The sequence below is a fragment of the Mastomys coucha genome, unplaced genomic scaffold (assembly GCF_008632895.1).
Source record: "Mastomys coucha isolate ucsf_1 unplaced genomic scaffold, UCSF_Mcou_1 pScaffold6, whole genome shotgun sequence".
In the NCBI taxonomy this organism is placed as follows: domain Eukaryota; kingdom Metazoa; phylum Chordata; class Mammalia; order Rodentia; family Muridae; genus Mastomys; species Mastomys coucha.
The window spans coordinates 51,478,019-51,489,061 of NW_022196912.1; the positions used below are offsets into that span (position 1 = coordinate 51,478,019).

Here is an 11,043-nt window from a genome sequence, read left to right on the forward strand (position 1 = left end):
AAAAAAAAAAAAAAAGCAAGAATCCTTTGTGAAGAATTGTAAAATAATCTCTTAAAATTAAAGCAGTAGATTTATGAGCATAAAAACAAGGAAAGTTTCAAAAAGTTGCAAACAAGAGAGATCTTAAGATCTCCTTCAGTGACTATATTCAAAACTAGGCTGGGAACCCAGTTGGTGAGTACATAACCAAATTAGTGTATACAATGACTTAGTATTGTACATAAAGGTACATAAAATACGTAAAGGAAAAAGCCTTTGATGTATGTCGCCTGAGAGACTAGACTGTGTCCTATTCAAATTATTTTCAATAATATCAACCTTTTACTAACTAAATTTGAGTGGACTATTTTCCCTCAATATATTTGTAAAATAAAACAGCAGAATTGGAAAATCTAAAACATGAGTCCAAAGTTCCCTGTCACACATACACACACACACACACACACACACACACACACACACACACACACACACACAAAATGAATGGAATATATGCTTTTGATTGTCACTTCCGTTTTCCTAATGCAGCTCCTCTCTCTGAACTTCATGGCTGACTTTCTGGTCAGAGTCCATTGGTGGGTCATCTCCTCACTGTTGAAGTAGAGGAAAAGTAATTTACTACCATGTGGCCTATACCACTATTTTTCCTTTTAAGAGATTAAACTAGAACTTTTTAATTTAAAAAATTGCCTATTCGAAGAAAATCAGGTCTGTTCCCAAGACCTCCACACCTTCTGATAGAATGAGAGGTTCTGAACTTGTATCTATCTGACTGTGGCAAAGCGCAGCAGAATGTAAACGCGTCTGTAATTATTAGAACTTGGAAATAGAATTTACCTTAAGAATCAAACAGGTAAAAAGCTCACTACTTGGAAAAGGCTGTAGCTTAGTCACCAGCTAACAAAGTACTACAACATAGGTCATAACCTCCACTTTAATACCTTCTCCTGGGTACAAAATTGTCATCCATAATGTGAGGCCCTTAGAACTCCTCAGAAAAGGAATGGAAGCCCAAGCAACTTCAACCCCAATGGTTACACAGTGGAGGGGCCCCAAGAGGTGCTGCAAAGAGAGAAGCAGAGAGGGAGGAAAGAACTGGGGAATCTATGCCATTGAGCACGGGAAACAGGGTTTCATGAAGGAGTTAACAGTCAGCAGCTTCAGAGCTTGTGAAAGGTCCAGAAAAAAAGAGGATTAAAGAATATTCATCTATAATGAGTCTTAGATCAAGATCCAGAAATTCAAATTTTAGGAATCCACCCTTCTTAAGGAAAGAAATAGGAGACTAAAGAAGAATTTAAATGTGGAATATTCTTGTGAGCTGAGGTGATTAGAGAAAGCCTAAGGGACGTGGCAGAGCTTGACCAGATCCTGGCCATAATTATTGTTTAGAGTGGCAGAGGGATGGCATCAAAGGAGATGTTAGAGATCAGTGTGTGGCCAAGTGCTACTTTGAAAGTGGACTGACAGAAGATCATGGATGGAGACAGCTATGGAGACTTGATATCTAGGATGAGAGGTCTGAAGCTTATCCTGGAGGAGTGCAGCTTCCAGAAGGACCAAGGAAAAAGATGACAATAGCAAAGATCTGCAAGCTGAACCCCTAATGACTGAGTAGACTAATCTCACTTGTGATCACTTCTTTCCAACACTGTCCATCACAACTTTCCTGCTCTGTAGTAGATCTGTGAGCACCTTGAACACTCAGTGATTTGTTCTGGTTTTCTCCTTGATACTTGGTGATACAAAAGAGATATATTTCAATACTTGTTTTACCACCATGGTTGATGCAACAACCTGATTCCTCTCCAGTCTGTGTTTCTGAAACACTGTGTAGGTAAGTCTAGGCACTCCTTTCTCGGCCAAAACAGTCTTATGTAGCTCAGGATGGTGCCAAACTCACTGCCTAGTAGAAAACGGCCTTGATCCTTATGCCTCTACTTCCCAAGGGCTAAGATTAGAATTTTGCCACCATGCCATTCTATAGAATGCTAGAGGTTGAAGCCAGGGTATCATGCACATCATGCAAACACCTTATAAACTGAGCTGTGTCTCTAGACCCTAGCACTGTTGATCTTGCATGACAAAGCTATTCCCAAGAAGAAGCAGGATGAACCTTTCTGAAACTAGACTTGAAGCTTCTAATCTTAGCTCTTGGACATGTGACTGAATCCAGGCCTAAACCGATCTGAGGTCATCAGTGCTTACTTTTCTGAGTACAATGATTTCTTTTTTTCCTAACAATAACTAATTTTTATTCACTTTACATCCCAATCACAGCCCGCCTCTATCCTCTCCTCCCAGTTCCACCCTTACAACTCCCTTCTTCCATTGCCCCCTCTCCTTCTCCTCAAAGAATGGGACCCTCCCTTGGGCACCACCCCACCCAGGGATTTGTAGTCACAGCAGGACAAGGCACATCCTCTCCCACTGAACTAGGCAGTCCAGGTAGGGGGAAGAGGATCCAATGGCAGGGAACATAGACCAAAACAGCCCTCTGCTCCAATTGTTAGCAGACCCACATGAAGACCAAGTTGCACACTTGCTACAAATGTGAATGGGGCCTAGGTCCAGCCCTTGTATGCTCTTTGGTTGGGTGGTTCAGTCTCTGAGACTCCATGGTCCCAGATTAGTTGACTCTGTAGGTCTTCTTAGGTGTCCTTGACCCCTCCAGCTTTCTCACTTCTTCTACAAGACTCCTCAAACTCTGCCTGATGTTTGGCTGTGGGTCCCTGCATCTGCCTCCATCATTGCTGGATTAAGCCTCTCAGATAACAGTTGTGCTAGGTTCCTGTAAGCAAACATAGCAGAGTATCAGTAATAGTGTCAGGGATTGGCTCTCTCACATAAAGTGGGTCTCAAATTGGGGCAATCATTGACTGACTATTCCCCAATCTCTGCTCCATCTTTATCTCTGAATATCTTGAAGGCAATTCTTTAGTCTCCTATTTTTTTCCTCCATCATTCACCTAGTACTAAGCATGCATTTCCCTCCTTACTGTCTGTTGCAGTAATTCTATAACCCAAATATGCCCCGGCAATGAAAACACAGCTCAATTAATATGAATACAAGCTGTGTGCCTAGATTGGGCAATTCTACCACTATACTACCATCTTCCCCATTTATGAGACCCCTTATAACTTGCAGTTTCTCCAGGCCATGTGCTTCTGTTCTGCGTTCCTTCCACCTCCTCCATTGTCCTCTCTCTCTTTCCTACCTCCTTCTTATCTCTCCCAACTTTCAGGTCAACCTTCCCTTCCTTTCCAAGTTATAAGGGGTCTTGTAGATGGGGAAGATGGTAGTGCAGTGGTAGATCTGCCCAAACTAGGGGCTCAGCTTGTATTCATATTAATTGAGTTGTGTTTTCATTGCTGGGGCATATTTGGGTTGGAGGTTTATGGCAACAGCATATATTTGTTCATCTGCACCAATGCATCACTTGCCCATTTATTTGTCTTAGAGCTGAGCTCACTACTGTGCCTAGAAGGAGTAAGGATAATTTTGCAACTGAGTTGCTTATGGTCTGACATCAGCATTTTGACATGAACTCTTCAAGCTTTATTTCTGTTGAGAACAAGAGCAGAAGCAGAGGATTCTGAAGAAAGGCTTCTGAGCTCCTTAGTGTACTTATCAACATGTTGTCATCCACTGATCCTCGGCCCTCTGCTATATGCCCTCTGGCTAGGATTTCAGCCCAACCCAGGCAATTGATGGTGTGGATAACTTTCCTTCTTTCCTCCTTTCTTTCTTTCTTTCTTTCTTTCTTTCTTTCTTTCTTTCTTTCTTTCTTTCTTTTTTTCTTTTGTTGTTGTTGTTGTTGTTGTTGCTGTTTGAACCTAAATCTTTTTCTTTATTTTATTAGATATTTTCTTTATTTACATGTCATATGATTTCTCCTTTCCCAGTTTCCCCTCTAAAAAGAAAAAAAAACAAAAACAAGAACAAACCCCTGTTGCCTTCCCCCTCCCCCTGCTTGCCACCCCACCCCCTCTCATTTATTGTCCCTGGCATTCCCCTACACTGGGGCACAGAACCTTCACAGGGCCAAGGGCCATGGAGATGAAGTGTCCTGGGGCAAGGATAAAATCATCAGGTTGTTATTCATTTCTAAAATAAGTTTTCTGAAGCCTGGATTTAAGGTGAGGAAGGTACACCATAAAATCACAGAATTTCAGAGAAGTTACATCATGCCATTATTACTGAATTTATTTGTGGTATGTGGTGTGTGTGTGTGTTTGTGTGTGTGTGTGTATGTGTGTATATGCATGTGTGTATGTGTGGGTATGCATGTATATACTGATAACATGCACATGTGTTTAGAAACCAGAGTATAACCTCAACTGTCATTCCTCAGAAGCCATCTATTTTGTTTCTTTTTTGAGACAGTCTCTGTTTGGTCTAGAGCTTACCAAGTAGCTAGTCTGGATGTAAAGTGAGCTATAAGGATCCATCTGTCTCTGCCAAATGCCTGCTTTTTTCCTCTATGTGTTCTATGGTTAGAACTTGGGTCCTCGTGCCAACTAAGCAAGCTCACTGCCTACTGAGAGCTCCTAGCCCCACTATCTTTATGAGAGAGCCATGTTGATTTGGCTTTGATTCTCTACTCTCCCATTTATTACAAATGCAACTGTGAACAAATTAGTAGCTTCCCTAAGACTGTTTGTTCATCTGCATTCCAGTACTAGCACTTACTAGCACCCAAACTAAATAAGCCATGGAGTAGAGTCAGCAGACTCTCCTCTTAAAGGCTGAACCCTAAGTTCAATCAAGTATTGTTTTTTATGCCCTTTCACTTCCCTGTTTAAGTAGAGCAATAAAGAGGAATCCCATGATTTAATTGGCTGATTAACAGAGTCTGGGAAAGTATGATGGAATTCTTTTTATCAGTCACAGAATTTGACATAAATACAGAAAAGCAAACAAAGCATGCCCAGGTATGTGAAGATAGACAGGATGTGGGTTGCTGCTGAGTTTGGACTGACAGTAAGTGCCTGCAGTGAGCAATGCTGTGTCTGAGGCTTGTTGAAAGATCCAAAGCTGAGAGCTGGGAGCCCACTGTCTGCTGCAAGTTTTCCAGCAGGGGTTTGTAGTCCACCAGGGTCTCCATTTGGGGTCCCACCATTGCAGAGCTATATGATATGCAGAGCACTAGGTGATGTGGCTGGCAGCGGAACATTCAGCCAGAAATGGGACATCTATATCACATACCCTTCCCCCAAGGCTCAGGGTACACCACAGAAAGGGGGAAGGAACATTATAAGAGAAAGAGAGCTGCTGTGAAGCAGCATATTCTGGACATGACAACACTTCTGACTCACCATCTCACAGCAACTGCAGCTTCTTGCACAAAACATGCACAAGACCAAGTTAGTCAACGTCGAAACATGGGGAGAATGCTCATGAGGCCAACACTCCTGTCTGGTGAGCTTTGGACTGTTGAGCGCTTCTAGAGGAAGAAGAGACAGTTTCATTTAAGGATGTTGTCCAGGTAGGTTGACCATACTCTAGTGGATGGCTTCTAGCAGATGTATGTGGGCAACACAACATGAACTCTGTGGATTATAAAAATATAAACAAAGGAGAACATGAAGTTAGGATGGGTAGGGGAGTAGAGATGGATCTGGGAGAAGTTAGGGAGAGGAGGAGGGGTTAATATGATCAAAGTATACTGTATGCATTTATGCAATTCTCTAAGAATTCATAAAAATATTTTAAAGTGAAGAAAAGAAAATCTACCCTTCTGAAAGAGACTGACCAGGGGTGAAAGGTTGATATCAAAGTATCTGTCCTTCTCATTGGAAAATGATGTAATAATAGTCATTTGATACCTAAATATTCAAGCTTCAGGAGTATTTAATAGCATTTTATCACAGCAATGCTAAAATCATATTTTTGAAAACCAGTTAATGCATGTGAAATAAAGATAAAAACACTGAGACATTAATTGTATCTCTGGAGGTTATACATGATTTCATATTTTCTTCCTTATGCTCTCTGCACTTTCTAAATTTTTCTATACTGAGCTTGCCTAATTTTACAGTCAAGGGGAAACATTATGTACAGTTATTTTATTTTCTATCAAAAGGTGCTTTGAGGATACATCTTTGCTAACCAGACACACTACCAGGCTTTCTTTAGATTCCTTCCAGCGAAATGAAAACAGAGGTCAAAATATTGCTGCAAATTTGTCTAGCTCTGTTGAACACATGGTGATCTGTAAAATAGTTGAAGTATTTCAGATGCCAAAGTCCATTAAAGATGGGAAAATAAGCCATGTTCTAAGCTCTATTTCTTCCCAATTTCTGTTTAGCAGCCCAACAGACATGGAAACTCTGGATATACAACATATTTTTTTTCAGGAGGTTTTTTTATTTTATTGTATTTTTTAGATGTTTTCTTATTTACAATATCTCCTTTCCCAGGTTCCCCTCCAAAAAATAAATAAAATAAAATAAGAAAATAAAATAAAACAAAACAAAAACTACAACAATCCCGTTCCCTCCCCTCCCCCCTGCACACCATCCCACACCCTCCTGCTTACTAGCCTGGTATTCCCCTACACTGGGGCATAGAACCTTCACAGGGCCAAGGTCCTCTCCTCCCATTGATGACCAGATTGGCCATCCTCTGCTATTACATATGCTGCTGGAGCAATCAGTCCCACCATGTGTACTCTTTGGTTGGAGTTTTAGTCCCTGGGAGCTCTGAGGGTACTAGTTAGTTCATATTGTTGTTCCTCCTAAGGGGCTGAAAACCCTTCAGCTCCTTGGGTCCTTTCTCTACCCAACATATTATAGAAAAGTCATGTAAAAGTACAACACAGGTAAAGGGGGTGAGGAAGCCATAAGATTTGACTGAGAAAAGCTGGAAGAGGTTGTTTAAGATAAGGATTTTCAGAATTACATAAAAAACTAAAACACAAAACAGACAAGGTATTTTTCTTTCTGTAACATATGAGTTATAGTAAACTACAATGCCCTGTGTTGCTAAAGCCAGAGAAAGGAACCATCAAGTCCTCCAGATTCATGCTGAAGTGTCTCAGGTTGTCAAAAAAGCAATGACCACTGCAGAACGATGTCAGAATAGCTCCCCTATTCCATTTTGCTGGAAATTAAAAAGACATTAAATGACATCAAAGCCAAATGAGTTCTGTAAACATGTATGCCACCATATGTGCTATTTTATTTCTGGTCAAGAGAAGGCACCCAGGGACACAGCTGCGAGTATTTACCCTAAATTTGTATGCAAGATTAAATAATGAAAGTTATCATATAGCTAAAGGACTGAGCCTCTCAAATGAGGGCCTAGGGAATGACTCGGTTTCCCTCTATTGGGAAGCACTGGTGACCACAATCCAAAAAACAAATGTGTTTCTTCACTTGTTTGAAGTCTTTTGAGAAATCATCAACTTAAAACATCTTCATAACTGATACATATTAGCATACCATAAGGCAGCATTACAACAAAAGGATAGTCACAGGTCAAAATGGAAGTGTGTGCTCCCTAGATCAATACATAAGACATTGGCATTTTATATCCTCTAGAATTCCTTGAGGCATTGCTAAGCTGCTTTTCATAAAGAGGACACTTTTAGAGTCTATATAGTCATAGAATATAAAAGATCGAGTTATAATTATTTTCCTTCCACACAGAGTATTGTTTATGAAGCAAGGTGGAAAGAAAAATGCAAGAATGAGATATCTTGCAAGTGAGCAAGGGTCACCATTTTGAACCACTGGAACCTAACTAAACATTTCTTCTTTTTTAGACATGCCAAAGACTATCCTGGAATCTTGGCAAGATCAAGTTGTCCTGGAGGAGATTCTACACACTTACATACTGTATCTGTTCATTTCACTTGTTCAGCATGCATCCCAGAAGGTTTTTTAATGTACCAGCTAGAGTTACAGGTTCTGGAGACATCACAATGAAGACAATAAATAAAGCTCTCACACCACTTTATTGAGAAGGGCAGCTCTTTCTTTTTTATTAGATATTTTCTTTATTTACATTTCAAATGATATCTCCTTTCCTGGTTTCCCCTCTGGGGGAAAAAAAAAAAACCTGTTTCCTCCCCCCCTCTCCCTGCTCACCAACCCACTCTCTCCTGATTCCTGGCCCTGGCATTCCCTACACTGGGGCATACAACCTTCACAGGATCAAGGGCCTCTTCTCCTATCAATGACCAACTAGGTCATCCTCTGCTATACACATGCTGCTGGAGCCATAAGTCCCACCATGTGTATGTACTCTTTAGTTGATGGTTGGTTTTGTCCCTGGGGCCTCTGAGGGTTAATTAAATAAGAAGCTGCTTTTGCGTAAGAAGAAAATAAAATAAGAAAACTCTTGGGTTTGTCTGAAAGGACAAGAAAGCTGTGTGCTATTCAGCAGGTTAGACTGTATATGCTAACAAGTAAACCCAAAGTCAGAATGCTATAGTTATTCACTAATGCAATTTGGTTCAGTGCAGGGCTGTTACATGTATCCCCTCAGTGATTCAGGATGGGAAGAGCTTCCCAGTTTAGTATCACCAAACATGATGTGTAAGGTAAGATCACATGACTAATTATGTAGCAGCCTTTAAAGACTTCCAGCTTGCAGTGTCAAGTAGCTGATGGCACACGTTGTGGACCAAAACATGTCACTTGGTTGTCACCAGTTTCAGAGAGGAAGGGGAGCCATCTTCTAAAGGTTGATGGGAGGCCAGTGAGATCATTATTACCACCTATGCTGCAGTGAGCGTCTTCTGTACATGAGTGATATCAAAAAGAAGACAGAATGAGGAGGATCTAGCCATAACTTCATCAGCAAAGAGCAAACTCGGTGCATTACAGGGGTGGACATAAGGCTTCAGAAACTGGTCAGTTAGCCAGTGCAGGATGGAGGTCTAGAAGAATCTATGGTTGGGATCAAAGACTTAATTAGGAACCATTATTTTTTTATATTTTATTTTAATTTTGAAACCATTTTAAACATTATAAGATTTCCAAGTTCTATAATATATAGATTTACTAGAAATATGTCTATAATTTGAGAATAATAAAACTAAAAAAAAGAGGTCAATTTAACTTTTTAATCTACATAAGAATACAAACCATTACATGCTTGTTTAAATTCTTTATATTGCAATGGTACTCTCTCCTCTGAATTCACCTAAGTCAGAATGCTGTGAAACAGCAATGTTCATAATCGCCCCCCAAAATGGAAAATTTTTCAAGGTAATATTTATAAACAATATAAGGATTTGAGATGTGCTAATATGTGTCTATGTGCTTTATAAAATACAATAAACTGAGGCCAGAGAGATAGCTCAGTAGTTAAGAATGCTTGCTACTCTTCCAGAAGAACCAAGTTCACTTTCTAGCAAGCACACTGGAGAGCTCAAACTGCCTGAAACTCCAGCTCCAGGGAATCTAATACCCTTTCCTGACTTCTGCTGGCATCTGCACTCACAGACCTAATGCACCAACAAAGACACACATGCAAATACACTTATTTAAAAGTAATGTTTGTAAAAAGATGAAATCCACTAGTATCCTTCACATTACTAGAATTATAAAGATTATAAAATTAAAATTAATTACTTATTAAAATCGATTAAAATTAGTAACAATACTTTTGCTATATTTCAAAATAATTCTTCTACATAGCTTAGAACTATTATAAGAACAATATTTAGTTTTAGAAGAAAGTAAGTATCCTATCTATAATTTGAAATTCTTGCAAAAACCTGAATGTATACAAGGGCATAAAAACATGCTGACCCATGGCCTCAATAACTGTCTTTTCCAGAATTTGTCCTAAGAAAATGACAAGGAATATTTAGGTGTTAAACCCTTAGCTTGTCCATTGAAGTGTTGGTGGTTAAGGAAAAAAAATCTTAACATTATGGTATCTTTGAAATTGAACCATATGTACCAACAAAGTAGAGTTCCATACAGACTGGATGGTGTTGGTGCAGAAATATAACTGACGAGCTAGGCGCATAACAGGAAGAGTGTGGACAACATCATGCATCAACAAGTAAACAATCATTAGCTGGAATTTTGTGTGTCTTACACTCTTTTTATTATATTCTCTGATTATTTTTTATCTAGAGTATTTTCTAGTCATTTTCTCATTTTAAAAACATCTCTATCTTTTCAGGCACATATAGTAGTCCCTGTCCTAATGCCAGCACTTGGGATATAGAGGCAAGAAAATCGTAAATTCAAGACCAGTCTGAACTACATAACAATACCCTGTGTCAAAAAGGTGAGCAGGGCTGGCAAGATGTCTCAGGAGGTAAAGGTGTGTTTTGCAAAGCTTTGAGTTTTATTCCTGGGACCCATGTGGTAGAGAGGGAGATGGACCCACAAGTTGTCTTTGTCTTCTATCATGGTCATGGTAGGAGCCATGTATATGCCCATAAACACACACACACACACACACACACACACACACACACACAAGCAAATAAATGAATAATTTCCTTTAAAAATTGTTAAATAAAAATAAAAATTAAATTAAAACTAAAATATGCTATAACATGATTTTGTAGTATTAATTACATATATGGAAACTATTTTTATAAATTTATAGTTCTAAAAAATCACACAATACAAATTACACACACACATGAATATGAAAATATACACGGCCATCTTCTCTGTGGTGAGTTCCTAAGCCAGGAGCAGCTAGCAGGGAGGCACAGACCCCAAGAGTCGCAGGGGAGCCGCCGGGCGGCAGGGACAGGATACTCTCAGCTTCCAAGTGGCAGAGGTGGATCAGTGACCTTAGCTGCCCCTCCCTTGCACGAGGCGGGTCTGCCTCCAGGGACCTCTTTGACCCAGAGTCTCCAGTGAGAGCTGCCATCTTCTCTCCAGTGAGTTCCTAAGCCAGGAGCAGACAAGAGGGAGGCACAGGCCCCACTAGTCACAGGGGAGCCGCCAGGTGGCAGGGACAGGACAAGCTCTGGTCAAAGTCACTAAGAAGATCTATCACCAAAAATCAAGAGATGGAGAAAGGCAAACGCAAGAATCCTACCAACAGAAACCAAGACT

At 40.1% G+C, this 11,043-nt stretch overlaps 1 long non-coding RNA gene across 1 annotated transcript; it reads left to right on the forward strand.

Moving 5' to 3' along the window:
* Window positions 1-5,274: 5,274 nt before the first annotated feature.
* Window positions 5,275-7,970, forward strand: LOC116080145. Its single transcript, XR_004114326.1, has 2 exons — window positions 5,275-5,489; window positions 7,770-7,970. It is a non-coding gene; the product is annotated as an uncharacterized LOC116080145 (long non-coding RNA).
* The last annotated feature ends 3,073 nt before the right edge of the window (window positions 7,971-11,043 follow it).